General features: G+C 47.5%; 3 long non-coding RNA genes across 6 annotated transcripts in view; all 3 read left to right on the forward strand.

Annotated features, from left to right (window-relative positions):
- LOC311430470 overlaps window positions 1-7,770 on the forward strand; it is a 46,254-nt gene extending 38,484 nt beyond the window's left edge. The window contains exons 10-17 of the long non-coding RNA XR_014688810.1: window positions 14-159; window positions 1,340-1,727; window positions 2,414-2,512; window positions 3,260-3,333; window positions 3,764-3,909; window positions 4,984-5,381; window positions 6,174-6,272; window positions 6,696-7,770. This is a non-coding gene — a long non-coding RNA (uncharacterized lncRNA). The remainder of the gene's footprint in view (window positions 1-13; window positions 160-1,339; window positions 1,728-2,413; window positions 2,513-3,259; window positions 3,334-3,763; window positions 3,910-4,983; window positions 5,382-6,173; window positions 6,273-6,695) is intronic.
- A 3,451-nt stretch (window positions 7,771-11,221) lies between these two features.
- Window positions 11,222-14,525, forward strand: LOC311430475. Of its 3 annotated transcripts, none has more exons than XR_014688820.1 (4): window positions 11,222-11,260; window positions 12,883-12,923; window positions 13,194-13,247; window positions 13,348-14,525. It is a non-coding gene; the product is annotated as an uncharacterized lncRNA (long non-coding RNA). The 3 variants fall into 3 exon arrangements; XR_014688821.1 differs by lacking the exon at window positions 11,222-11,260 and adding an exon at window positions 11,978-12,056; XR_014688822.1 differs by lacking the exon at window positions 11,222-11,260 and adding an exon at window positions 12,664-12,795.
- A 3,173-nt stretch (window positions 14,526-17,698) lies between these two features.
- LOC311430474 lies at window positions 17,699-25,648 on the forward strand. 2 transcript variants are annotated; one of them, XR_014688818.1, is made up of 8 exons: window positions 17,699-18,028; window positions 19,496-19,597; window positions 20,284-20,382; window positions 21,130-21,203; window positions 21,634-21,779; window positions 22,854-23,251; window positions 24,045-24,143; window positions 25,327-25,648. It is a non-coding gene; the product is annotated as an uncharacterized lncRNA (long non-coding RNA). The 2 variants fall into 2 exon arrangements; XR_014688819.1 differs by lacking the exons at window positions 17,699-18,028; window positions 24,045-24,143; window positions 25,327-25,648 and adding an exon at window positions 19,255-19,377 and having other exon boundaries at window positions 22,854-23,543.
- Window positions 25,649-27,517: the final 1,869 nt, after the last annotated feature.

A 27,517-nucleotide genomic window follows, 5' to 3' on the forward strand; every position in this document is an offset into this window, starting at 1 on the left:
TTCACCGGGGCAGAAGCAGCTCCCCGCCGCTAGGACCCCTGCGGGGTTTGTTGCCGAGCGAAGGTGGCGCACCGGGTAAAGCGAGGAAAGCCGCAGCTGGCGTGCTGCGGTCGCAGGGTTCTCAGGAGAGAGAGCAGCCCGTCCGTCCCGACTGCCCAGGTAAGTCGCAGCGACCTCGGGGTGGAATCAAGGCGTGCTCGTAAGCTTCCTGCAGCCCCGGCTCCAAGGCTTCATTGAATTTGCGGAAGCGCGAGCTGCTCGGCGCTGGGAAGCGCAAAGGGAAGGAAGGCACGTAGTGCCTGCCGAGTCGTAGTAGCCTCTTAGACCTAGAATGAACTGGCCTGTCAGGCTCTGTCTGTTGCTCAGTCTTTGGTACGAGAGGCTAAACTTTGTCCCGCCTCAGCTTTCGGAGTTGTCCTAGGAATAGACCGGTGCTTGCGGGGCTTTCCAGGACGCTGGTTGCGGTCAGTGAGGACAGACGTGAGAGGCAATTTCTGTCTGTCTGTCTGTCTGTCTCTTGGTTATGTCCCAAGAGTTTTGCTTGAACTGTGTGCAATAAAGGAGGCCTTGGGCCTGTACTGAGCAGCGAGAGAGAGCAAAGCTCTGCGTAAGCACTGGCCGTGGCAACGTTGCTTGGGAGTTGAGCGGCTGGGGGTCTTTCCAGAGGTGGGGGGGTCTTCCCAGCGGAACTCGGTACGCAGGCAGAAACGTGACCTTCGAGGTCTTTGTTTGTCTTGCGCTGCAGCTGTGGTATTTGCCCCATAACTGTATGGAGTTGCTGAATTCTAGAGGGGATGATGATAGAGACGTCCCTGGTTCAGCCTTTTTTTGCCGCAGTCCTTGCAGAAGTTGTGGAAAAATGAGTAGTATCCTTCTCTTTAAGTTCACCTTTTAAAGAGTTCTTCCTGCAGACTCCTGTCTCCGTGGTTTAGGTACGTGATTTGTGTGAAACAGAGCCAGGCTTTCCTGTTAACGAGTGCCCTGATTGAAATTCCCTGTTGTTGGAGAACAAGAACCATCAGTGGTGCTTGGCAGTTTAAAACCTCTTGGCTTACGCAAAGGCTAACTTGCCAAAGCGAATGGGAAGTAGCCTAAAGTTCAGTAAATGCGCTGAATAGAAAAGGCCGTCTTCTTGACGGGAAAAGAGCTTTGCAGAACGTGAGCTTTGTTTCCCGTAGGGCTCCCTGCTTGCCCACCTGTTCAGCGATTACTGCAGGCTTTGACTGGTCCCCTCAGGCCCAATATCGCACACGTGCTGTGCTGCAGACGGTGCCTTAGCTTCCTTGCCGTCTCGTGCTGCGTTACTTGTACCTGCGGAAAACTTACTTCAGTGTCACAGAAACCCCGTGGGAAGCGTTCCCGACTCACGCCGGTAGGACCATCCCATCGCGGCTGGTAAAATCCAGGAGCAGGACGATGCTTGGAAGAACGTCACCTATGGAGGAGAAGACAACAGTCTCCTTCCTGTTAGGCAACAGGTTTCCAAGACTGGTTTCCCCACCCCCCTGTGCGTTTTGAAGGAGGCAGTCCCTAAGCTGATGCAATCCAACTATCCAACTGCATCTAAGATGCTGGTTGTTACTTCCATAAGCTATAAAGGAACTTAATGTGTTCTGTGTTTTTAGGTCGAGGCTCGTGTGCGTGAGTTTGGCTTGTCGCGATGGCCGGTGTAGATGATCGCTCACGTGCCCCAAAGCTCCTTGTGCTGATGCTGGATCTGCCCCACGGTAAAGGACCGCATGCTGTGTGTTCAGCTTTTCTTCCTTACCGTGTCGTCCGTATGTATGTATGTATTTACTTCTCTGAAGGAAAGGGTGGATTTTTCGTGGGTCCCTCTGTGCGCGTCTCGAACCAGGCTGCAGTAAATACGCGTAAGCGAGTAGGCTGCTGCAGCGCGTCCTGGACAGTATCAGGGTGCTACTCTGCTAGCAGTGGAGAGCTGGGTGAAGGTGCCCAGGGTAAGGGCTTGTTCTGCCTCAAGTTGAACAGAAAGTTTCAGGAGTTGAGCATCCCAGGGGATGTTTGTGGGACTGCTGTTAGACGATAAAGGTTCGGATGGCTGTCGACGAAGGGGATTTTGTTGGTTCTTTTTCGATAGCTGTTCCTGCCAAAGATCGCGTCGGTCACAAAAGGTAGTAGTAACCTTGCGGTTTCTATGTTCTGTAGCGTTTGTACTAAAATACACTGGCAGATGAATAAATGAGCAGGTACAAATACACGTGACTCTGTAGCTGAGACTAAATAACGTGCAGTTTCTTCTGTGTTTTATCTTTCAAAGCACGTTGTTGCTGAGCGCCTGAGCTTTTTGCTCGCATTACCGAGGAAAGGAATGGCAGTGCTTCTTCCCCCCTCATCTCTCTTTTTTTTTTTTTTTTTTTTTTTTCCCCCCTCTCCTCTTCTTCCTCGATGACAGGGACTCGAAATGTTTTCCTCGGATGTCCACGTGAAAAACGAAATAAATAAATAAATGCTGATGGTGAAGACACTGACAGAATTGGGTGACATTTTCAAGGTAGAGGAGGGGCGAAGAATGTGGAAATTCCTGGTACATTAGTGGTGCTCTGTTAACAAAACTGACGTATACGCCACTTGCTGTTCCTAGTTTTTTGGTTTGGTTTTCCTTTCAGTAGTCTCCCCGAAGGCTTTTGCGGACACACGGTGTATCTTTTCTGTTCTTTTCAGTATTCTGAAAAGTATTCAGTATTTCTTTTTCAGTATTCGTTTGTCAGGAAAGACGACCGTGCAATCCGAGGGCTGTGGACAACCATCTACCAGGTGGTTGTTGCAGCCTCCATCGGTCATGTTATTTGTGCTTTTAGCTCGCCCTCTCCTGTATCTTGAGTTGAATTTTTTTTTTTTTTTTTGGCAACACTATGTTTGCAGTGATAGCATTGCTGCCGAGGTATTTTTGACTAAAAATGATCTTAACTGTAGTAGTGAATTCACAGAGTGTGGCTTTGTGTAACGACTCCCGCGATCACAACTTTTTTTTTTTCCTTTGTCACAGATAGGAGGAAAGCTCTTTCCGGAGAGATGGAAAGAAAGTTGTTTCAGAATACGTTCAGAATGTCTGAAGTTGTTTTGGAATTTTTTTTTGTTTTGTTTTTTTTTTTTTTAGTAGTTAACGGTAGTACAGCCCACAGAGCAATTTCTTTGTGCGTGAGAACTCGCGGGTTAACTGAAAGTTACTTGTTTTATTATAAAACTAGGATTTGAAGCCACGGGCATTCAGAAATGCATATGATATGTCTTGTCACAGTCTTCTAGATCAGCTAACCGGAATGAGAACCAATCTTCTGAAAACACACAGGGATATCGTGGGGCAGGATGAAGGTAAATGGACACAATTATTTATTAATATTCTGGTACAGCTATTTAATTCACCTAAGTAGTGTTTCTGTCCTCGGTGTGGGAGAGGAAGTAGACTTTGCATCGTTTCTTGGGTCAGTCGTCCTTCCCTAGATTCCGAAGGAAAAGAATGAAATTTCTGCCTTCTGTCACAAAACATGTTGTGCGTGCTTGGAATTTGAAAATTAAGTTTCATGGGTGAGCTTTCCTGTGCAACAGGATGCAGTAGATGTTCTTATAGTGATGGTGAAAGGAAAGAGGGGCTTTATTTGCCTTTTGCTTTTCCTTTGTTTTGTAGAGGGAGGAAATAGTGATTTCTAGATCTTAAATGCTAACACTGGAAATGGAAGCATGCGAGGCTTGTATTTCCTTAGTCTTAAGGTAGACTAAATTTAGATACCTTGTTCTGCTGCAGACTGCCTTCACGGCGTTCCTGTTGCTCAAAGGGGAAATCATCAGGAGTAGTTGAAAATGATGCCTTCACCCCTTCGGGAGATTGATCCAGATCAACCAAAAAGGCTTCTTCATACACTTGGCAGTCTGTTCAAACAGGATGAGAAGGTAGGAGAAGTCTTGCTATCTGCTGTATCATTATTTGAAAAGTAACTGAATTGTAACACGGAGGCAAATACTCTGGTAGTGAATTGACGAAGCAATTGTTTTTTACTTATATTAAAAAAAAAAAAAAAAAGTCTTTTCAGGGTACGATGATAGATGAAGCAGATAAATTTGTTGCTGGGCCTCAGAATAAGATCAAGCGTCCTGGAGAGCCCAATACTCCAGCATCACTAAAGAGAGAAGGCGTAGCACGTCGCCGCTATTGCGACGGCCACAGTCACTGTTGTGACAAACCATGTTGGTGGGAAAGGGCCACCCTGTGCTGCTGGATCTCCGTCACCATATCTGAACCTCAAAGGCATGCCAACAAATAAAGGTGTGTTGGAGTTGTTGTAGTACAGGAACTTGTGTGGTCATAAATGGACATAGTGTGCAGGAAAAAAAAAAAAAAGGTCTCCGTGCTTTCTGTGTTAATTCAAAAGGACACGTAAGTTTTAGAGTTAATTGGGACTGAATTTCTTTGGTCGGCTTAGACAAACAGGCTGTTGCTATAGGTAACGAAGTCCTGAATGAGCAATAATTTGGAACTGTTTCTAAAAAGTGCTGAAACCTTTCACCACGATGGTTTGGCGGTAGCAAGGATTTCATTTCAGCTTTTAATTCTCATTTGTGTATTCTATAGTGGGGAAGGGAGAAGTGGGGAAGGAAAGTGTGTAAAAAAAAAAAAAAAAAAAAAATTTTAAATTTCTCACAAATAGTAATTTACCCACCTGTTGCAGCAGAGTCGAAAGAAAAATTTGCTGGAACTGGGGGAAGGAGGGGAAACTTTAGTTTGCTTTAGTCACTGAAATGGGAATACAGCAAATAACTTCACGACAGTCATATGAGACGGTAGCAGCCCAAAAGGAGGTATTCCTGTGGTTGCGTCAAAGGGTGAATAAAACTACTGAAGTGATCTGACAGTGCTGAGTAACTCTCTCCACAGTACTTTCAACAAGAAGGGATGCAGAATAATGTCCTTCTGTGTTTTTTGATCCTGCAGTTATATGCACTACTAAGCTCCTTCTTAATTTTCAGACACTGGTATCAGTACTGTCCAAGATGGTAATGGAGAGAAGAAAGCAGAAAACTGTCAGTTGCTGGAAGAGCAAATTGATGGCTTGTCTGTGCAAATGGCTTCTTCGGTTCCAGCTGTTAAGGGAGAGGATGAAATGTCACCTGGTGACTTAGACTCTCTACATGATGAGTTCAATTGCTTAAATGATGCAAAGATGGCTTGGATCGTAAACCTGGTACCAATGCACTTGTTCGAGGGCCTCTAAATTACAGCGTGGCTGGAGATGACCAAAAACGAGTGATGGAGTCTACTTCTGAATCTGTGCCAAATTGATTTAAAATAACACCTACAATGTTGGAGGGAAGCGATGCTGGTATTAAAATCAGAGTGGTGAAAGAGGTTTGCAAACGTGGAAGAAGTAAGTTCTTTATTAGTGTATTAAAAATAGGCTAGGGGTACAGAAGACTTTTTCTTGAAATGAGGATCTATTTTGAAAATAAAACCTCAGATTTGGAATGATTTTTGATTACTCGTGTACAAGTAGTGGAAGAACAAGAAAGTAAGTACATGTATTCAGAGTCCAACTTTATATCCTCACCGTCCTTACTGCAGCACTCTTAAGCAGGCTTAGTCACAGCACCATTCGTGTTTTCATAGTTGGTTCAGAGAAGAAAACACAGAAACCAATGAAAAAATACTGTTGTTTCACATCTAAGGTGTCCGGTTCATTCTTTTGCGCTACTTTTTTTTTTTTTTGTTGTTAAACTTTATACGAGACAATCGTGCTCATGCTCCACATAGATCGGTCATCTTGTAAAGAGTAGTTATCTTAAACCTCTGCTTTCAAAAATGACAGCTCTAGGTTGAAACATGGCTCGGTATCCCTTTGTTTCTATTAACTGCTGATCATGGCAGCGTGTTCGTGGAGATACAAGGCTTCTCTGCTGATTAAACCTAGTCTGCATTTTCCAAGGGCAGGTGTTTCTAGATACTGCTCTTTTAAGAGAACAAAATTCAGCGTTACATTTGAATATCAGCTAATCGATATCACTTCAAATTATTGGTATGCTGGCTTTTTTTTCTTACGTGCATTACTGTATGCAGAAATGGGAAACTCTAGGCTTTGTTGTTTTTCCTTTGGCTGTTGAGATTTACTGAAAATGCATTTACAAGATCTGTTTCTAATATCTGTTTGGATCTCTTCTTTAAGATCGTGAAAAAAATCTTCTCTCTTCTTGAGGAGGTACGTACAAGGACGGATGGAAACTCAGAAGTATTTCATTGAATTTGCTATAAGGGAAGGAGCAAGGTTTGTATAGATACGAATGATTCGGAGTTAAACGCTAACGTTGTTCATGATAGCAAATCTCAGTCTTTTCCAAAACAAGTGTTTTGTTTTGACATACCTAAATTATTACAGTTTCAGCGGTCAAACTGCCGTTGTATTTTCTGAAGTAAATGGTCGTTACCTAGAGCTGAAGTGTGAAATAGAAAGATACGGGTGGTTATGGAAGAAAGACCCAGAATTTGCGTGGGTTGGGGAAAGATGGCTGTATCAAATTAAATTTGCCATTCTGATGTCAGAAATGAGGGAAGCTCTTCCATGCTGGAAACAGAGAGCCTCCGCTAATACTGTTTGTCGTGGCCAAATAATACTGAGTTATTTAACTGCTGTTTTTGGAAGAAGAAATGAAATTACTTCCCTAGGTTTAAAAATCGTGTCTTAATACAGCACTTAGAGAGAACGCTAGAGGAGCTAGAGTTCAACAGCCTACCCAACAGAGTTAATCAGGTGAACGGTAGATAATAGTGTACCAGCCAGAGGAATACGGACCGGGAATGAGTTTGCTGTGCCGCAGAAGAGTGGAAGAGGACGTAGCTGTTGCCCTCGCCATCCTGGCGGTCAAGTGATCTTACTGTCAGAGTCCGAGAAGAAGCAGCAGAGCTTTAACTTTACGAACCTCTATCGGCAGAAGCTGGGCTGTAACCTTAAGGACGTGCTATGAAAGGTGTGGCTTTTTTCCTGTGGAGGGTGCTCTTTGCTCAACAGGCTGAAAAAAATAACCATTGCTGCCCCTCCTGCAGGTGGTGAGAATTTACTCACTTGAATACTGTCATTAGCCGTTTTACGTGCAATAGGCAGTGGATCGCACTAAAATGGGGCACTGTCAAATGCACACAGTGTCTGCATTGTGGAGAGATCCCATCTGTTGTGTCGTCCCCCCCCCCCCCCCCCCCCAATAAAAAACCAACCAAACAAACAAAACTCCCAGAAACACCTGCACTGGTAATATTGCATGTTGCCAGCACAGAGACGAGGGCCTTGTTCCCGAGAACTGCTAGCCATGCCTTTAAACTTGAGATTCAGCGTAGATCGAGAGTAAAGAAACTGCTGTTGTGTTAATGAAAGCTAAAGACAGCCCTGTGACTGTTACCACTTGGTGGTTACTAAACAATCTACCTCAGACTCTCTTCTGTTTTTATCTGCAGACATTATGAAAGCGCACCTGAGGCTTCCCAGGTCCCTGACTTCAGTTCTCTTTCCTCCCGTGAGGAGGACGGAGATTCTTCAGGTGGCCTTGCCTTGGCACACGCTGTGCTTTGGAAGCACTAAAAAGAAATGCTTTTAAAAGTGTGCATTTATTTTAATGTTCATACAAAAGAGATTGGTTTTGAACAGTGTTGTTACCGGATCACTAATTTGATATTTTAACTGTATGCATTTTTTTGAACATAGGTGGGGGTGTGTGTGTGTATATGTGTGTGTATATATATATATAAAAAAATAAACCGTTTTATTAATTCTCGTTAAGTGCTGATCTGAGGAGTCTGTAATGGGCAGCGCTGAATTCCTCGAATTGTCTGTCACCAACAGACCGCTAATATTTTTTTGTGAAACCAGTCTGCATATCCTGAAACCCCACTTCTGGTAATAGCTGCGGAATGTGTTTGTTACTTACCTCCCGGTAGCACGTACCCTGGAGCACCTGCCTCATCAGTCAGCTCAGCCTGTACAGGGTGTACATTTTTGCTCCAAGGCTAAAGTGTTAAAGACACCAAGTTCCAGCTTACCAAATCCTTGGTTACCCGAGTTAATATCCTCCCTTCCGTTCCTCTTACTCTTTTGTTCAAAGGTAATGTTGTGAATCACAGAAAATGCAACGAAGACTGGAGCACCTGCACGTAATTAATATTTTCCTTTTAAACGGTAATATGCCAGTAGTAAGTGGCTCTTCAGATAATTTTATTTTCGGTTGTTCTCATTTAAAAACAGTCTCCTGCTCCTTTAACAGCTTTCTTTTAAAAGACAGGTTGAAGTTGTGCTGGCGTTAAGAAGCTCTTCACAAGGTACTGGGGCTGTCCTGAGGATTCCACTTGACCAGCCAGCAGAAGAGGCAGGGAAACATACTTACATTGATGGCCTGAACTTCTCTTCCTATTACTCTTTTTAGTACTAGCCAGCGTGTGTGAGACATCTTTTCCTTCTCCTGTGAAGCAGTGGGCTGGTCTTTCTGGAAGAGGTTGTTTGACCATTGGAATTACACCAGTGAGATTCAAGAAGGAAATAAAATCCAAAAGCAGCAGCGTATCTTTATTACTACGTTAAGTGAGAAAGTGACACTTGGAACGAACTCGTTATAAACAATTCTGAACTCTTTTCTTAGCGGGAACGTACTTGAAAAAAAAAACAAACGAACCACAGGAGTACCTTGGAATACATAGGGCGATTCATCCCTTCAGGATCATTACACGGCAGCTGTATGTCACCACAATACACCTCTTTTGCTTAATGGTGGACTTCTCAGAGGGAATTTACTTGGGTCAGGTATACTGTGTGTATGTGGTTTTATGCACGTAGAACTGCCTGTACTACACTATCTTTTAAATAGGTGGTGGTAAGAGGAGACAGCTTTCTTCTAGTAGATTCTTCCTTAAGTTTCTTTAGTGATTCCGGGGGCGCTCACTTGACCGTGATGTGCCTGACCTGGTTAGCATCTAAACCTCCTCCTCTGATGTGGTACAGCTGTCTGCTAAATTAGTTACAGAAAGATGGTGACTTTAACTCAGACAGTTCTCTCTTACCTCGCTATTGTTTTATCTGGATAATTTGAATTTGGATTAGAGCAGCGGAGGGAAAAGATGCCTTACACTGAAACGGACGCGAGTCTGTGAGAAGAAAGCCAGGCGTCCTTGGAGACTGTGCCAATGAAAAGGGGAAGAAAAATGAGTGGAATAAATCTGAGTGCACATAGTCCTGCATCCCGAAGGGAGCACAGAAGGAAGGTTGCTTGCTTAGAAGAGCAGTGGACGCCTTAAAGAGAATATTAACAGAGAGAATTCTTTGTAAGACAAGCTGCCCCGCGGGGTGTGGGTAGCAAATACGTTGGAAAAAATACAGCCACAAGCTCCGAATGGCACAGTAGGCGAGCTGTGATCCGCCCGACAAGGCCTCCCGCGGGCGCCCTCTGCCGCCACCTGCTGGTGGAAAACGAGTACTGCAGGCGGCCGAGGGGCGCGCATGCGCGGTGGCACCGGCGGGCGCCCTCTGCCGCCACCTGCTGCTGTTACTCGGGTACTGCAGGCGGCCGAGGGGCGCGCATAGCGCGGTGACTCCCGCGGGCGCCCTCTGCCGCCACCTGCTGGTGGAAAACGAGTACTGCAGGCGTCCGGGGGCCGCGCATGCGCGGTGGGGTCCGGTGGCGCCCCCTGCCGCCACCTGCTGGTGGTGAAGGGGTACAGCAGGCAGCCGGGGGGCGCGCATGCGCGGTGGGGCCCGGGGGGCGCCCTCTGCCGCCACCTGCTGGTGGGAAGCGAGTACTGCAGGCTGCCGGGCGCCACGAATGCCGCATGACGCCCGTGGGCACCCTCTGCCGCCATCTGCTGGTGGAAAACGAGTACTGCAGGCGGCCGGGGGGCGCGCAACGCGCGGTGACGCCCGCGGGCGCCCTCTGCCGCCACCTGCTGGTGGGAAGCAAGTACTGCAGGCGGCCGGGGGACGCGCATGCGCCGTGGGGTCCGGTGGCGACCTCTGCCGCCACCTGCTGGTGCAAAACGAATACTGCAGGCGGCCGGGGGACGCGCATGCGCGTTGGCACCCGCGGGCGCCCTCTGCCGCCACCTGCTGGTGGGAAAGGGGTACTGCAGGCGGCCGGGGGGCGCGCATGCGCGGTGACGCCCGCGGGCGCCCTCTGCCGCCACCTGCTGGTTTTAATCGGGTACTGCAGGCGGCCGGGGGGCGCGCATGCGCGGTGACGCCCGCGGGCGCCCTCTGCCGCCACCTGCTGGTTTTAATCGGGTACTGCAGGCGGCCGAGGGGCGCGCATGCGCGGTGACGCCCGCGGGCGCCCTCTGCCGCCACCTGCTGGTTTTAATCGGGTACTGCAGGCGGCCGGGGGGCGCGCATGCGCGGTGACGCCCGCGGGCGCCCTCTGACGCCACCTGCTGGTTTTAATCGGGTACTGCAGGCGGCCGGGGGCCGCGCATGCGCGGTGACGCCCGCGGGCGCCCTCTGCCGCCACCTGCTGGTTTTAATCGGGTATTGCAGGCGGCCGGGGGGCGCGCATGCGCGGTGGGGCCCCGGGGGCGCCCTCTGCCGCCACCTGCTGGTGGAGAACTAGTACTGCAGGCGGCCGAGGGGGGCGCATGCGCGGTGAGGCCCGGGGGCGCCCTCTGCCGCCTCCTGCTGGTGGAAAACGAGTACTGCAGGCGGCCGAGGGGCGCGCATGCGCGGTGGGGCCCGGGGGCGCCCTCTGCCGCCTCCTGCTGGTGGAAAACGAGTACTGCAGGCGGCCGTGGGGCCGTGCATGCGCGTTGCTTATTACGTCGTTGTTTTTTTTGCTGTGTAATTTCCTACGCTCCTAGATTTTTCTTCATATGTAAATCACACAGAATCACAGATCTTCTAGGTTGGAAGAGACCTCAAGATCATTGAGTCCAACCTCTGACCTAACACTAACGTTTGAGCTAATTCCCGTGGAAAATATTTCATTTACTTTCTTGGTTGTATTGTCCTTTCTATGTTCAAAGCTGAGGCATAAATACGGTAAATTTTGCTTCTAGAAACACCCCAGTTCTTTTGTCTGCACTCTGCATGCTGTAAACTAGGGATAGGCACAAAAAAAAACAAATAAATAAATAAATAAAAGAACACAGCTGCTGCTGCTCCTGCTCTCTTTCTTGTGGTTTGCCCCCTCCTCTTTCCCAGGTGATTGGGTTTGGGTGCTGGGCGGGGCCAAATGGTATAGGAGCCCCAGGCATGCCATCAGAGAGCTCCTTCTGCCCGGGCTGCTCTTTGGGGTCAGTGCTTTGTTGATGCTTCTGTTAGCTACATGCAGGGTTCTTTTGGTGGGTCAGGGTCTGGTACGATCTTTTAGAGGAAACCGATCTAGTAGTATGTGCATTTATTGCTTGAAGCTCTTTGGAGGTGATTAATTGTTATAGCACATTTATGGATAGGATGTCAATGTTATTTTGTGCGTTTGCTTTGTTGTTCTAGGTCCCTCGTGATTTTTGCAGGGTTACAGGGCAGATGCCACCAGATCTACCCCTTTTGTTGTTTTTGTTTTGTTTGATTTTTTTTTTTCTTGATTTTTCTTTTTCTTTTTTGGAAGGGGGTTTGGGATTTGAGCATCTCAATTTTGCGGGTTTGGGATTTGAGCGTCTTAATTTATTGGGTTAGGGGTTTTAGGCATAGGACTTCAGGGGTTTAGTGTGGTAAATAGTTTGGGTTAGGTCCGTAGGGGTTTCGAGGATGTTTAGGGATAGGGCTTGAGGCTTTTTTGTGTAAGGGCGGGAAGGGCTAGGGTTACAGTGAGCGCTGTTAAATGTAGTTCTCGAAAACTCGGCCTCTGATTGGCCGTGCTGGCTGTCCAGGGAATTCTGGTAGGTGTAGTTTTCCGGCACCAGGCTTCCGGTAGGCCGTGTTGACTGCCCGGAGCATGCCGGGAGATGTAGTTCTGGGACTCCGAACTTCCGGGAGGCCATGTTGGGTGCCCGGAGCATGCCGGGCAATGTAGTTCTGGGACTCCGGACCTCCGGGAGGCCATGTTGAGCGCCCAGAGCATGCCTGGAAATGAAGTTCTCGGGAACCAGGGTTGGGCTTAGGGACTAGGGCTGGGGCTAGGGTTAGAGTTTAGGGTGAGGGTTGGGGTTAGGGTTAGGGCTAGTGAATGCTGGTTCTCTGTGTTTGCAGATGACGGTGAGCGTGTTTAAACTAATTCCAGTTGAAGAAGTTTCAGTTACTTGCTTGGTGCCGTTATCAGTTCAACATTAAAAGCTGCAGCAAAAGCAAAAGGGGATTTTTGCTTCTAGAAACACCACAGGTCTCTTGTCTGCTCTCTGAATGTTTTTGAGATAAAACAGATTTTAAAAAACAAAGGAAAGGAAAGGAAAGGAAAACAAAACAAAACAAAACACAGCTGCTCCTTTTGCTCTCTTCCTACTTTCATGTGCTTTGCCCCTCCCCTTTCCCAGGTGATTGGGTTTGGGTGCTGGGCGGGGCTAAATGCTATATGAGCCCCAGGCATGCCATCAGAGAGCTCCTTCTGCCTGGGCTGCTCTTTTGGGGACAGTGCTTTGTTTTTCCTTCTGTCCGTTGCAGGGTTGTTTAGGCAGGCTGGAGTCTATGGATTTCTGGATTTTAAGTGCTTGGAATTCACTTAGGAGAGGGATGTTTAGTAGGGGCTGCTGGCTCAGTTTGGGGCGCGGTTGTCACTGCAGTTATTTTCCTACAGCCAATAGAGTAAAATTCCAGTTTGCCTTTTAGAGGTGCTATAAGTGGGTAAAGAGAACAGATGGAAGCGTGTGCCACGTGGGGTAGGCAAGCGGCTGAGGTACAGGAGGGGATGAGAGCATGTGATTTTTTTTCTGGGGATGAAATGGACTCAATTTTGTTGGTGTATAATCTGTTCTGCTCCTAGATTTTTCTTTCAATGTGAAGAAAAGTTTGAGCTAATTCCAGGTAAGAAAGTTCCAGTTACTTGCTGGGTCGTATTGTCCTTTTAATATTCAAAGCTACAGCAAAAGCGTGGGGATTGTTGCTTCTAGAAACACCCCAGTTTTCTTGTCTGCACTCTGCATGCCGTTGAGCTAAAGCAGACTAAAAAATAAATAAATACAGGAAACACACACACAAAAAACAACAATAACAAAAACAACAACAACAAAAAAAACACACCATTGGGTGATGTGTTGTGAACGCAACGATCATTTAATCCCTTTGTTTTCCCAGGTGGTGTGGATGATACTGGTTGCAGTGTTGGAGCTTGGATTTGGAGAGGAACAGGTGAGCATAGTTGTATGTTGCATCAGCAGTAGTCAGCATTGTGGAGAAGGTGGGCATCATGACCGGCATGCTAGTGAATGCTGGTACTCTGTTTTTGCAGCTGGTGATGAGCCTGGCAATTGACTAAGATGACGACCAGTGCCTGTGTATTTCTTGAGGCGGAGGGAATTTACCATGCAGCAACCTGAGAGCTAAGTTGGGGGGCACCTGGTATTTGCATATCTGGGGTGGCTAATGGGAGCTGGGAGCCAGAGCAGCGTGGAGCCAGCTGGCTGAAAATACTTGGTGCCGCTGCGAGGGTGGTTCAGGCTGGGTCACGTTCAGGCTGCTTGTGGCTGGGTCACCAGGCTAATAGAAGCAGCGGGATTATTTTGTAGCGTGAGTGCGTGCGCCAGGCAGGACAGTTTCCTTCTGTTCGTCTGTCCTGTAGTGTTGCTTCTGCAATGTCTGTTCTGTGCTTCTCGGGTCTTGATATCCTTCTAGCTTTTTACACTGGACAGACCAGACAGGCGACTTGGTAGCGGTGCTGAAGGGCCTCAGTGCTTGTTTTGTCATCGTGGCTCTGATCCGAGCACTTCTTGTCTTGCAGTCGCTGCTTGAAGTGCAGTTCTGTTTCAGGTCTCGTGCATCATATTCGGTTTGAGATCGCATCTGTTTCCATCCTCGCTCTTGTGGAAGTCATCTGGGCCGCATCAGGAGCTCTTGCTTGGGAATTGATTTCCTAAGCGTCGTCTTATGTGATTAAGGAGGTATTGGGGAGGCAAGGACAGTCCCCAGACAAGGACTGTATATCTCGAAACAAGACACCGGAACTCACGATAAGGAAGCGGCAGACGGACAGAGAAACAAATGTAAGGACTATAAATCTCAAAACTGGACGTTGGACTTCATTATAAAGACACAACAAAGGGAAGAATTAGCAACAGCCAGCTCTTGCGATTAAGAAACATGCCAACTCAGCGGATTCCTGACCAAAGGTGAAAAGTACAATGTGAGGAAGACTCGGGGTCTTCCTCCCAAAGACCCCTGCCCACGTCCCAAAGGCCCCTGCCCACAGTTCTTGGGAGGCTCTACTCAGGCGCAAGGTGCCAAAAGGCTAATTAGCATGAGAAGCGAGGGAAGGCGGGGGTAGGCAATGAATATGTATAGGCGCCGGTAGAATATTGATAGATTGATTGTATAAATTCAAGACTGCTTTCTGCTTTGGGTATGCACGATAGGTGGAGAGATCCCCCCGTGCATCCAGCGCTGCAATAAAGAATATACCGCTTAAAGGAATTTCGGCTTCGATCTTTGAATCATATGGGGTTTTCAGTCCCCATCCTTCTGGTCTCTTGTCTTGAAGGAAGGCTTTTTAGGCCTCCATCACCCCAGTTCTGGCAGTGTCTTCCAGTCGCGTGTCGTGACATTTGAGTCTCTCCTTGGGTCTGGTGCAGAGCACCTGTTGTGACTTGCTGTTGCCATAGGGCTTCCCTCCGGGGGTCACTTTTTCTTGCGCCTTGTGTTGTGTGTTTTGTTTGTAGTGTTTGTGGCGTGGCTGTGTGTGTATGTGTTTGGTCTGGAGCTGTCCTGCCTGGCAGTTAGTGATGACAGCTAACGTGGCAGTGCATGGGTGTGCTAATACATTGTCCGGACTGTGTTGGCGAAGACATCTGGTCTGCCTCTGCGCACGTACTGAAGGGCAGCAGGCACAGTCATCTCTGTGGTGTTTGTCAGATGTGCGTGTGGGGGGGAAGAGTTGAGCTGCTTGTGAGCAGCTGCTCGCATAGTGCTTGAACGGTGTGCTTGAGGAGGAGGTCTGTGGAATCTTGAAAGCTTACAGATAAGGGGTTTTTGAAACTTTTATTTTTATTTCTGTCCTGTCCCCAGTAGAGTGTAAACCTTTGGAGGAACCAGTCACAGGAAAGAGCTCCTTCCGGAACTGTTCAGCGCTCCGTAGGCAGCTCGGTGACTGGCTTGGTCTACTCCTGAGGTGTGCTGAGGTATGGGGGCTGCTGTTTTGAAATGATAATATTGTAAACGGGGTCCCTTTGTGTTGTTGAGGGATGGGTGCTAATGCTGGCAGCTGAATGATTATCTTGTGACCGTTTTCATTTGTTAAAGCTGAAACACAGTGTACAACGCGGGACTTGACCGGAGCTGCTTTTGGCAAGGTGAGCGATGAACAGATGTAGCAGGTACTTTAGGGGTGCAGTTGTCACTGCAGTTACTTAACTGCACAAAGTACAGTAAAAATCCTGTTGATATTTCAGGGGTGTTGTAGCTGGCCTAAGAGAGCAGATGGAAGCATCTGCCTCGAGGGCAGGTGAGGGAGCAGAGGTTAGGGAGCAGATGAGAGTAACTGTCCCAGCTGTGCTGTGGCTTTGGATGCTGCTTCAGCCTATGCTTTTCTTTTTGTTTCACAGGTGTGTCGCACAGGCTCAGAGGGGCCAAGCTGCACTCTGAAGAGCAGCACGGGAAGGGCGGGCTGTTTGTGAGCTGGATTGGAGCAGAACTGCCAAGTAGCACGAGGTGACTGCGAAGGGTCTTGCTTTGCAGGTGCCATGGCAGGCTCTCCGCAGAAGCGGTTGAGGATTTGAGAAGAGGTTGCAGATCATCGAGGAGCGACACGTGCAGGGACGGCTTGAAAACGGTATGGCTGCTTTCTCTTCTGTTTATCAGGTGTCCCAGGCGACGTGGGCTGTGATGTTAGCCTTTAGGATCGGAACAAAGCAGGTGCTGATGGCGGTCTTCTTCGGTAGGCAAAGAGGTGCCCGAAGCCCCCTCCTGTGCAGCCTGAGCACGCCTCGCTGAGGATGAAGCTTGCTTTCCAGCAGTTCTGGAAACTGTGTTGAGGCTGAAATGCTGCGTCTGTGTTCGGGTTGGGGTTGCACCTTGGTGAGTGTAGGGATGGGTTTTAAGTGGGTGCAGCGGAGGGCCCGGCCCCAGTGTCCTGTAGTGTGTTTTGACCCATCAGCATAGCCTTTTGGTTCTCAGATAGCCTGCTGAAGTAAGTGATTTTTGCTGCGAGTGGAACGGAATTGATTTTGTTGGCGTATAATCTGTTCTGCTCCTAGATTTTTCTTTCTGCGTAAATAAAAGTTTGAGCTAATTCGAGCTGAAAAAGCTTCAGTTACTTGCTTGGTTGTGTTGTCCTTTCAATATTCAAAGCTGCAGCGAAAGCATGGGGATTGTTGCTTCTAGAAACACCCCAGTTCTCCTGTCTGCCCTCTGCATGCTGTTGAGCTAAGCCTTATAAATAAGTAAATAAACCACAGCTGCTGCTCCTCCTCTTTCTACTTTCATGTGCTTTGCCCCTCCCCTTTCCCAGGTGATTGGGTTTGGGTGCTGGGTGGGACCAAAAGGTATATGAGCCCCAAGTATGCCGTCAGAGAGCTCCTTCTGCCTTCTGGGCTGCTCTTTGGGGGTAAGTGCTTTGTTTTTCCTTCAGTCAGTTGCCGGGTTCTCTAGGCAGGCTGGAGTCTATGGATTTCTGGAATTCTAAGGGCTTGGAATTCACTTCATAGAGGGATATGTAGCAGAGGTTGCTGGCTCTACTTTTTTTTGGGGATGGTGGGATACGCTCCTGTGTTTGATCTGTATTTTAATCTCTAGATGAATCAACCCACTTGTGTAACTCTCCAGAGGACTAAAACCAGCTTGATGACATGCTACAAGAGGCTTGACCGTGTTGGTGCAGTATTACCAGGAGACTGAGCAGGGTCACCTTTTTCATCTGCAAAGGGTATGTCTGCCATTACCCCTGCCGGGGCTGCTATGCATTCATGGCCTTGTGGCATTTGTGGACTTCAGTTTGTTTGTTTGTTTGTTTGTTTGTTTTATTTGTCTGGCTCTGGTCTCTGTGTTTGAGTCCTCTGCATGTGCCGCACTGTTTGCGTATCCATTGTGGATGTGACCTTCTCTCTTTGTTTCTTGTAGCTCAGGGCGTAGGCACGGAAGCTTGAACGAAGCATGAGGGTGAGTGGACAGCAGTGGGGGCCCCGAGTTGCTCGGTGGACTGTGCGAGTCTGCTTCAGCCGTCGGGCCGGCTTTGCAAGTGCCTTGCGACAGCAGAGTACGTCTCCTGCCACGTTTCTGACACGTGCCAGACGTCAGCGGTTCCAGGGTTCCAGTTCCTGAAATGCTGGAGATGCTCGGAGCACGAGAGGAGCTGGGGCGGCTTCGGGGGGCTGGGGGAGAGGGGACAGGGGAGAGGGGGGGCGGCTGCGGCGGCGGGGGGGGGCAGAGAGGGCAGCAGGAGGAGGTGCCGTTGCGTGCGCGTGGCCGACGCCCCTCTGGATTGGCTGGAGTGCTCCGTCCCGAGGCATGCTGGGAGCTGTAGTTCTGCGCTGCCGGGCGGCCACGTGGGCTCCGGGCTGCGCGGCCGGGCCGGGGCCGGGCCGGGGCCGGGCCGTGCGCGCCGGGAGGCGCAGGTTGCCGCTGGCGGCGAGCGCGGTTGCCGGCGGTGAGGCGAGCGAGAGCCTCCGGGGGTGCCTCCTCGGAGCGTCGGGCCGGGAGGGGCGGGGGGTGTTGAGGCCGGGCGCGGGTCCTCGCTGCGCTTGATCGTTGGGCTGCGCCGCGCCGCGCCTCGGAGGCTTTCCTCTCCCTGCGTCCTGACAGCCGGCTCTCTCCTTGTGCTGCGGTTCACCGGGGCAGAAGCAGCTCCCCGCCGCTAGGACCCCTGCGGGGTTTGTTGCCGAGCGAAGGTGGCGCACCGGGTAAAGCGAGGAAAGCCGCAGCTGGCGTGCTGCGGTCGCAGGGTTCTCAGGAGAGAGAGCAGCCCGTCCGTCCCGACTGCCCAGGTAAGTCGCAGCGACCTCGGGGTGGAATCAAGGCGTGCTCGTAAGCTTCCTGCAGCCCCGGCTCCAAGGCTTCATTGAATTTGCGGAAGCGCGAGCTGCTCGGCGCTGGGAAGCGCAAAGGGAAGGAAGGCACGTAGTGCCTGCCGAGTCGTAGTAGCCTCTTAGACCTAGAATGAACTGGCCTGTCAGGCTCTGTCTGTTGCTCAGTCTTTGGTACGAGAGGCTAAACTTTGTCCCGCCTCAGCTTTCGGAGTTGTCCTAGGAATAGACCGGTGCTTGCGGGGCTTTCCAGGACGCTGGTTGCGGTCAGTGAGGACAGACGTGAGAGGCAATTTCTGTCTGTCTGTCTGTCTGTCTCTTGGTTATGTCCCAAGAGTTTTTTGCTTGAACTGTGTGCAATAAAGGAGGCCTTGGGCCTGTACTGAGCAGCGAGAGAGAGCAAAGCTCTGCGTAAGCACTGGCCGTGGCAACGTTGCTTGGGAGTTGAGCGGCTGGGGGTCTTTCCAGAGGTGGGGGGTCTTCCCAGCGGAACTCGGTACGCAGGCAGAAACGTGACCTTCGAGGTCTTTGTTTGTCTTGCGCTGCAGCTGTGGTATTTGCCCCATAACTGTATGGAGTTGCTGAATTCTAGAGGGGATGATGATAGAGACGTCCCTGGTTCAGCCTTTTTTTGCCGCAGTCCTTGCAGAAGTTGTGGAAAAATGAGTAGTATCCTTCTCTTTAAGTTCACCTTTTAAAGAGTTCTTCCTGCAGACTCCTGTCTCCGTGGTTTAGGTACGTGATTTGTGTGAAACAGAGCCAGGCTTTCCTGTTAACGAGTGCCCTGATTGAAATTCCCTGTTGTTGGAGAACAAGAACCATCAGTGGTGCTTGGCAGTTTAAAACCTCTTGGCTTACGCAAAGGCTAACTTGCCAAAGCGAATGGGAAGTAGCCTAAAGTTCAGTAAATGCGCTGAATAGAAAAGGCCGTCTTCTTGACGGGAAAAGAGCTTTGCAGAACGTGAGCTTTGTTTCCCGTAGGGCTCCCTGCTTGCCCACCTGTTCAGCGATTACTGCAGGCTTTGACTGGTCCCCTCAGGCCCAATATCGCACACGTGCTGTGCTGCAGACGGTGCCTTAGCTTCCTTGCCGTCTCGTGCTGCGTTACTTGTACCTGCGGAAAACTTACTTCAGTGTCACAGAAACCCCGTGGGAAGCGTTCCCGACTCACGCCGGTAGGACCATCCCGTCGCGGCTGGTAAAATCCAGGAGCAGGACGATGCTTGGAAGAACGTCACCTATGGAGGAGAAGACAACAGTCTCCTTCCTGTTAGGCAACAGGTTTCCAAGACTGGTTTCCCCACCCCCCTGTGCGTTTTGAAGGAGGCAGTCCCTAAGCTGATGCAATCCAACTATCCAACTGCATCTAAGATGCTGGTTGTTACTTCCATAAGCTATAAAGGAACTTAATGTGTTCTGTGTTTTTAGGTCGAGGCTCGTGTGCGTGAGTTTGGCTTGTCGCGATGGCCGGTGTAGATGATCGCTCACGTGCCCCAAAGCTCCTTGTGCTGATGCTGGATCTGCCCCACGGTAAAGGACCGCATGCTGTGTGTTCAGCTTTTCTTCCTTACCGTGTCGTCCGTATGTATGTATGTATTTACTTCTCTGAAGGAAAGGGTGGATTTTTCGTGGGTCCCTCTGTGCGCGTCTCGAACCAGGCTGCAGTAAATACGCGTAAGCGAGTAGGCTGCTGCAGCGCGTCCTGGACAGTATCAGGGTGCTACTCTGCTAGCAGTGGAGAGCTGGGTGAAGGTGCCCAGGGTAAGGGCTTGTTCTGCCTCAAGTTGAACAGAAAGTTTCAGGAGTTGAGCATCCCAGGGGATGTTTGTGGGACTGCTGTTAGACGATAAAGGTTCGGATGGCTGTCGACGAAGGGGATTTTGTTGGTTCTTTTTCGATAGCTGTTCCTGCCAAAGATCGCGTCGGTCACAAAAGGTAGTAGTAACCTTGCGGTTTCTATGTTCTGTAGCGTTTGTACTAAAATACACTGGCAGATGAATAAATGAGCAGGTACAAATACACGTGACTCTGTAGCTGAGACTAAATAACGTGCAGTTTCTTCTGTGTTTTATCTTTCAAAGCACGTTGTTGCTGAGCGCCTGAGCTTTTTGCTCGCATTACCGAGGAAAGGAATGGCAGTGCTTCTTCCCCCCTCATCTCTCTTTTTTTTTTTTTTTTTTTTTTTTCCCCCCTCTCCTCTTCTTCCTCGATGACAGGGACTCGAAATGTTTTCCTCGGATGTCCACGTGAAAAACGAAATAAATAAATAAATGCTGATGGTGAAGACACTGACAGAATTGGGTGACATTTTCAAGGTAGAGGAGGGGCGAAGAATGTGGAAATTCCTGGTACATTAGTGGTGCTCTGTTAACAAAACTGACGTATACGCCACTTGCTGTTCCTAGTTTTTTGGTTTGGTTTTCCTTTCAGTAGTCTCCCCGAAGGCTTTTGCGGACACACGGTGTATCTTTTCTGTTCTTTTCAGTATTCTGAAAAGTATTCAGTATTTCTTTTTCAGTATTCGTTTGTCAGGAAAGACGACCGTGCAATCCGAGGGCTGTGGACAACCATCTACCAGGTGGTTGTTGCAGCCTCCATCGGTCATGTTATTTGTGCTTTTAGCTCGCCCTCTCCTGTATCTTGAGTTGAATTTTTTTTTTTTTTTTTGGCAACACTATGTTTGCAGTGATAGCATTGCTGCCGAGGTATTTTTGACTAAAAATGATCTTAACTGTAGTAGTGAATTCACAGAGTGTGGCTTTGTGTAACGACTCCCGCGATCACAACTTTTTTTTTTTCCTTTGTCACAGATAGGAGGAAAGCTCTTTCCGGAGAGATGGAAAGAAAGTTGTTTCAGAATACGTTCAGAATGTCTGAAGTTGTTTTGGAATTTTTTTTTGTTTTGTTTTTTTTTTTTTTAGTAGTTAACGGTAGTACAGCCCACAGAGCAATTTCTTTGTGCGTGAGAACTCGCGGGTTAACTGAAAGTTACTTGTTTTATTATAAAACTAGGATTTGAAGCCACGGGCATTCAGAAATGCATATGATATGTCTTGTCACAGTCTTCTAGATCAGCTAACCGGAATGAGAACCAATCTTCTGAAAACACACAGGGATATCGTGGGGCAGGATGAAGGTAAATGGACACAATTATTTATTAATATTCTGGTACAGCTATTTAATTCACCTAAGTAGTGTTTCTGTCCTCGGTGTGGGAGAGGAAGTAGACTTTGCATCGTTTCTTGGGTCAGTCGTCCTTCCCTAGATTCCGAAGGAAAAGAATGAAATTTCTGCCTTCTGTCACAAAACATGTTGTGCGTGCTTGGAATTTGAAAATTAAGTTTCATGGGTGAGCTTTCCTGTGCAACAGGATGCAGTAGATGTTCTTATAGTGATGGTGAAAGGAAAGAGGGGCTTTATTTGCCTTTTGCTTTTCCTTTGTTTTGTAGAGGGAGGAAATAGTGATTTCTAGATCTTAAATGCTAACACTGGAAATGGAAGCATGCGAGGCTTGTATTTCCTTAGTCTTAAGGTAGACTAAATTTAGATACCTTGTTCTGCTGCAGACTGCCTTCACGGCGTTCCTGTTGCTCAAAGGGGAAATCATCAGGAGTAGTTGAAAATGATGCCTTCACCCCTTCGGGAGATTGATCCAGATCAACCAAAAAGGCTTCTTCATACACTTGGCAGTCTGTTCAAACAGGATGAGAAGGTAGGAGAAGTCTTGCTATCTGCTGTATCATTATTTGAAAAGTAACTGAATTGTAACACGGAGGCAAATACTCTGGTAGTGAATTGACGAAGCAATTGTTTTTTACTTATATTAAAAAAAAAAAAAAAAAGTCTTTTCAGGGTACGATGATAGATGAAGCAGATAAATTTGTTGCTGGGCCTCAGAATAAGATCAAGCGTCCTGGAGAGCCCAATACTCCAGCATCACTAAAGAGAGAAGGCGTAGCACGTCGCCGCTATTGCGACGGCCACAGTCACTGTTGTGACAAACCATGTTGGTGGGAAAGGGCCACCCTGTGCTGCTGGATCTCCGTCACCATATCTGAACCTCAAAGGCATGCCAACAAATAAAGGTGTGTTGGAGTTGTTGTAGTACAGGAACTTGTGTGGTCATAAATGGACATAGTGTGCAGGAAAAAAAAAAAAAAGGTCTCCGTGCTTTCTGTGTTAATTCAAAAGGACACGTAAGTTTTAGAGTTAATTGGGACTGAATTTCTTTGGTCGGCTTAGACAAACAGGCTGTTGCTATAGGTAACGAAGTCCTGAATGAGCAATAATTTGGAACTGTTTCTAAAAAGTGCTGAAACCTTTCACCACGATGGTTTGGCGGTAGCAAGGATTTCATTTCAGCTTTTAATTCTCATTTGTGTATTCTATAGTGGGGAAGGGAGAAGTGGGGAAGGAAAGTGTGTAAAAAAAAAAAAAAAAAAAAAATTTTAAATTTCTCACAAATAGTAATTTACCCACCTGTTGCAGCAGAGTCGAAAGAAAAATTTGCTGGAACTGGGGGAAGGAGGGGAAACTTTAGTTTGCTTTAGTCACTGAAATGGGAATACAGCAAATAACTTCACGACAGTCATATGAGACGGTAGCAGCCCAAAAGGAGGTATTCCTGTGGTTGCGTCAAAGGGTGAATAAAACTACTGAAGTGATCTGACAGTGCTGAGTAACTCTCTCCACAGTACTTTCAACAAGAAGGGATGCAGAATAATGTCCTTCTGTGTTTTTTGATCCTGCAGTTATATGCACTACTAAGCTCCTTCTTAATTTTCAGACACTGGTATCAGTACTGTCCAAGATGGTAATGGAGAGAAGAAAGCAGAAAACTGTCAGTTGCTGGAAGAGCAAATTGATGGCTTGTCTGTGCAAATGGCTTCTTCGGTTCCAGCTGTTAAGGGAGAGGATGAAATGTCACCTGGTGACTTAGACTCTCTACATGATGAGTTCAATTGCTTAAATGATGCAAAGATGGCTTGGATCGTAAACCTGGTACCAATGCACTTGTTCGAGGGCCTCTAAATTACAGCGTGGCTGGAGATGACCAAAAACGAGTGATGGAGTCTACTTCTGAATCTGTGCCAAATTGATTTAAAATAACACCTACAATGTTGGAGGGAAGCGATGCTGGTATTAAAATCAGAGTGGTGAAAGAGGTTTGCAAACGTGGAAGAAGTAAGTTCTTTATTAGTGTATTAAAAATAGGCTAGGGGTACAGAAGACTTTTTCTTGAAATGAGGATCTATTTTGAAAATAAAACCTCAGATTTGGAATGATTTTTGATTACTCGTGTACAAGTAGTGGAAGAACAAGAAAGTAAGTACATGTATTCAGAGTCCAACTTTATATCCTCACCGTCCTTACTGCAGCACTCTTAAGCAGGCTTAGTCACAGCACCATTCGTGTTTTCATAGTTGGTTCAGAGAAGAAAACACAGAAACCAATGAAAAAATACTGTTGTTTCACATCTAAGGTGTCCGGTTCATTCTTTTGCGCTACTTTTTTTTTTTTTTTTTTGTTAAACTTTATACGAGACAATCGTGCTCATGCTCCACATAGATCGGTCATCTTGTAAAGAGTAGTTATCTTAAACCTCTGCTTTCAAAAATGACAGCTCTAGGTTGAAACATGGCTCGGTATCCCTTTGTTTCTATTAACTGCTGATCATGGCAGCGTGTTCGTGGAGATACAAGGCTTCTCTGCTGATTAAACCTAGTCTGCATTTTCCAAGGGCAGGTGTTTCTAGATACTGCTCTTTTAAGAGAACAAAATTCAGCGTTACATTTGAATATCAGCTAATCGATATCACTTCAAATTATTGGTATGCTGGCTTTTTTTTCTTACGTGCATTACTGTATGCAGAAATGGGAAACTCTAGGCTTTGTTGTTTTTCCTTTGGCTGTTGAGATTTACTGAAAATGCATTTACAAGATCTGTTTCTAATATCTGTTTGGATCTCTTCTTTAAGATCGTGAAAAAAATCTTCTCTCTTCTTGAGGAGGTACGTACAAGGACGGATGGAAACTCAGAAGTATTTCATTGAATTTGCTATAAGGGAAGGAGCAAGGTTTGTATAGATACGAATGATTCGGAGTTAAACGCTAACGTTGTTCATGATAGCAAATCTCAGTCTTTTCCAAAACAAGTGTTTTGTTTTGACATACCTAAATTATTACAGTTTCAGCGGTCAAACTGCCGTTGTATTTTCTGAAGTAAATGGTCGTTACCTAGAGCTGAAGTGTGAAATAGAAAGATACGGGTGGTTATGGAAGAAAGACCCAGAATTTGCGTGGGTTGGGGAAAGATGGCTGTATCAAATTAAATTTGCCATTCTGATGTCAGAAATGAGGGAAGCTCTTCCATGCTGGAAACAGAGAGCCTCCGCTAATACTGTTTGTCGTGGCCAAATAATACTGAGTTATTTAACTGCTGTTTTTGGAAGAAGAAATGAAATTACTTCCCTAGGTTTAAAAATCGTGTCTTAATACAGCACTTAGAGAGAACGCTAGAGGAGCTAGAGTTCAACAGCCTACCCAACAGAGTTAATCAGGTGAACGGTAGATAATAGTGTACCAGCCAGAGGAATACGGACCGGGAATGAGTTTGCTGTGCCGCAGAAGAGTGGAAGAGGACGTAGCTGTTGCCCTCGCCATCCTGGCGGTCAAGTGATCTTACTGTCAGAGTCCGAGAAGAAGCAGCAGAGCTTTAACTTTACGAACCTCTATCGGCAGAAGCTGGGCTGTAACCTTAAGGACGTGCTATGAAAGGTGTGGCTTTTTTCCTGTGGAGGGTGCTCTTTGCTCAACAGGCTGAAAAAAATAACCATTGCTGCCCCTCCTGCAGGTGGTGAGAATTTACTCACTTGAATACTGTCATTAGCCGTTTTACGTGCAATAGGCAGTGGATCGCACTAAAATGGGGCACTGTCAAATGCACACAGTGTCTGCATTGTGGAGAGATCCCATCTGTTGTGTCGTCCCCCCCCCCCCCCCCCCCCCCAATAAAAAACCAACCAAACAAACAAAACTCCCAGAAACACCTGCACTGGTAATATTGCATGTTGCCAGCACAGAGACGAGGGCCTTGTTCCCGAGAACTGCTAGCCATGCCTTTAAACTTGAGATTCAGCGTAGATCGAGAGTAAAGAAACTGCTGTTGTGTTAATGAAAGCTAAAGACAGCCCTGTGACTGTTACCACTTGGTGGTTACTAAACAATCTACCTCAGACTCTCTTCTGTTTTTATCTGCAGACATTATGAAAGCGCACCTGAGGCTTCCCAGGTCCCTGACTTCAGTTCTCTTTCCTCCCGTGAGGAGGACGGAGATTCTTCAGGTGGCCTTGCCTTGGCACACGCTGTGCTTTGGAAGCACTAAAAAGAAATGCTTTTAAAAGTGTGCATTTATTTTAATGTTCATACAAAAGAGATTGGTTTTGAACAGTGTTGTTACCGGATCACTAATTTGATATTTTAACTGTATGCATTTTTTTGAACATAGGTGTGTGTGTGTGTGTGTATATGTGTGTGTATATATATATATAAAAAAATAAACCGTTTTATTAATTCTCGTTAAGTGCTGATCTGAGGAGTCTGTAATGGGCAGCGCTGAATTCCTCGAATTGTCTGTCACCAACAGACCGCTAATATTTTTTTGTGAAACCAGTCTGCATATCCTGAAACCCCACTTCTGGTAATAGCTGCGGAATGTGTTTGTTACTTACCTCCCGGTAGCACGTACCCTGGAGCACCTGCCTCATCAGTCAGCTCAGCCTGTACAGGGTGTACATTTTTGCTCCAAGGCTAAAGTGTTAAAGACACCAAGTTCCAGCTTACCAAATCCTTGGTTACCCGAGTTAATATCCTCCCTTCCGTTCCTCTTACTCTTTTGTTCAAAGGTAATGTTGTGAATCACAGAAAATGCAACGAAGACTGGAGCACCTGCACGTAATTAATATTTTCCTTTTAAACGGTAATATGCCAGTAGTAAGTGGCTCTTCAGATAATTTTATTTTCGGTTGTTCTCATTTAAAAACAGTCTCCTGCTCCTTTAACAGCTTTCTTTTAAAAGACAGGTTGAAGTTGTGCTGGCGTTAAGAAGCTCTTCACAAGGTACTGGGGCTGTCCTGAGGATTCCACTTGACCAGCCAGCAGAAGAGGCAGGGAAACATACTTACATTGATGGCCTGAACTTCTCTTCCTATTACTCTTTTTAGTACTAGCCAGCGTGTGTGAGACATCTTTTCCTTCTCCTGTGAAGCAGTGGGCTGGTCTTTCTGGAAGAGGTTGTTTGACCATTGGAATTACACCAGTGAGATTCAAGAAGGAAATAAAATCCAAAAGCAGCAGCGTATCTTTATTACTACGTTAAGTGAGAAAGTGACACTTGGAACGAACTCGTTATAAACAATTCTGAACTCTTTTCTTAGCGGGAACGTACTTGAAAAAAAAAACAAACGAACCACAGGAGTACCTTGGAATACATAGGGCGATTCATCCCTTCAGGATCATTACACGGCAGCTGTATGTCACCACAATACACCTCTTTTGCTTAATGGTGGACTTCTCAGAGGGAATTTACTTGGGTCAGGTATACTGTGTGTATGTGGTTTTATGCACGTAGAACTGCCTGTACTACACTATCTTTTAAATAGGTGGTGGTAAGAGGAGACAGCTTTCTTCTAGTAGATTCTTCCTTAAGTTTCTTTAGTGATTCCGGGGGCGCTCACTTGACCGTGATGTGCCTGACCTGGTTAGCATCTAAACCTCCTCCTCTGATGTGGTACAGCTGTCTGCTAAATTAGTTACAGAAAGATGGTGACTTTAACTCAGACAGTTCTCTCTTACCTCGCTATTGTTTTATCTGGATAATTTGAATTTGGATTAGAGCAGCGGAGGGAAAAGATGCCTTACACTGAAACGGACGCGAGTCTGTGAGAAGAAAGCCAGGCGTCCTTGGAGACTGTGCCAATGAAAAGGGGAAGAAAAATGAGTGGAATAAATCTGAGTGCACATAGTCCTGCATCCCGAAGGGAGCACAGAAGGAAGGTTGCTTGCTTAGAAGAGCAGTGGATGCTTCGTGCCCGCCTTAAAGAGAATATTAACAGAGAGAATTCTTTGTAAGACAAGCTGCCCCGCGGGGTGTGGGTAGCAAATACGTTGGAAAAAATACAGCCACAAGCTCCGAATGGCACAGTAGGCGAGCTGTGATCCGCCCGACAAGGCCTCCCGCGGGCGCCCTCTGCCGCCACCTGCTGGTGGAAAACGAGTACTGCAGGCGGCCGAGGGGCGCGCATGCGCGGTGGCACCGGCGGGCGCCCTCTGCCGCCACCTGCTGCTGTTACTCGGGTACTGCAGGCGGCCGAGGGGCGCGCATAGCGCGGTGACTCCCGCGGGCGCCCTCTGCCGCCACCTGCTGGTGGAAAACGAGTACTGCAGGCGTCCG

Source organism: Aythya ferina (assembly GCF_964211825.1).
Source record: "Aythya ferina genome assembly, chromosome: 1".
NCBI lineage: Eukaryota > Metazoa > Chordata > Aves > Anseriformes > Anatidae > Aythya > Aythya ferina.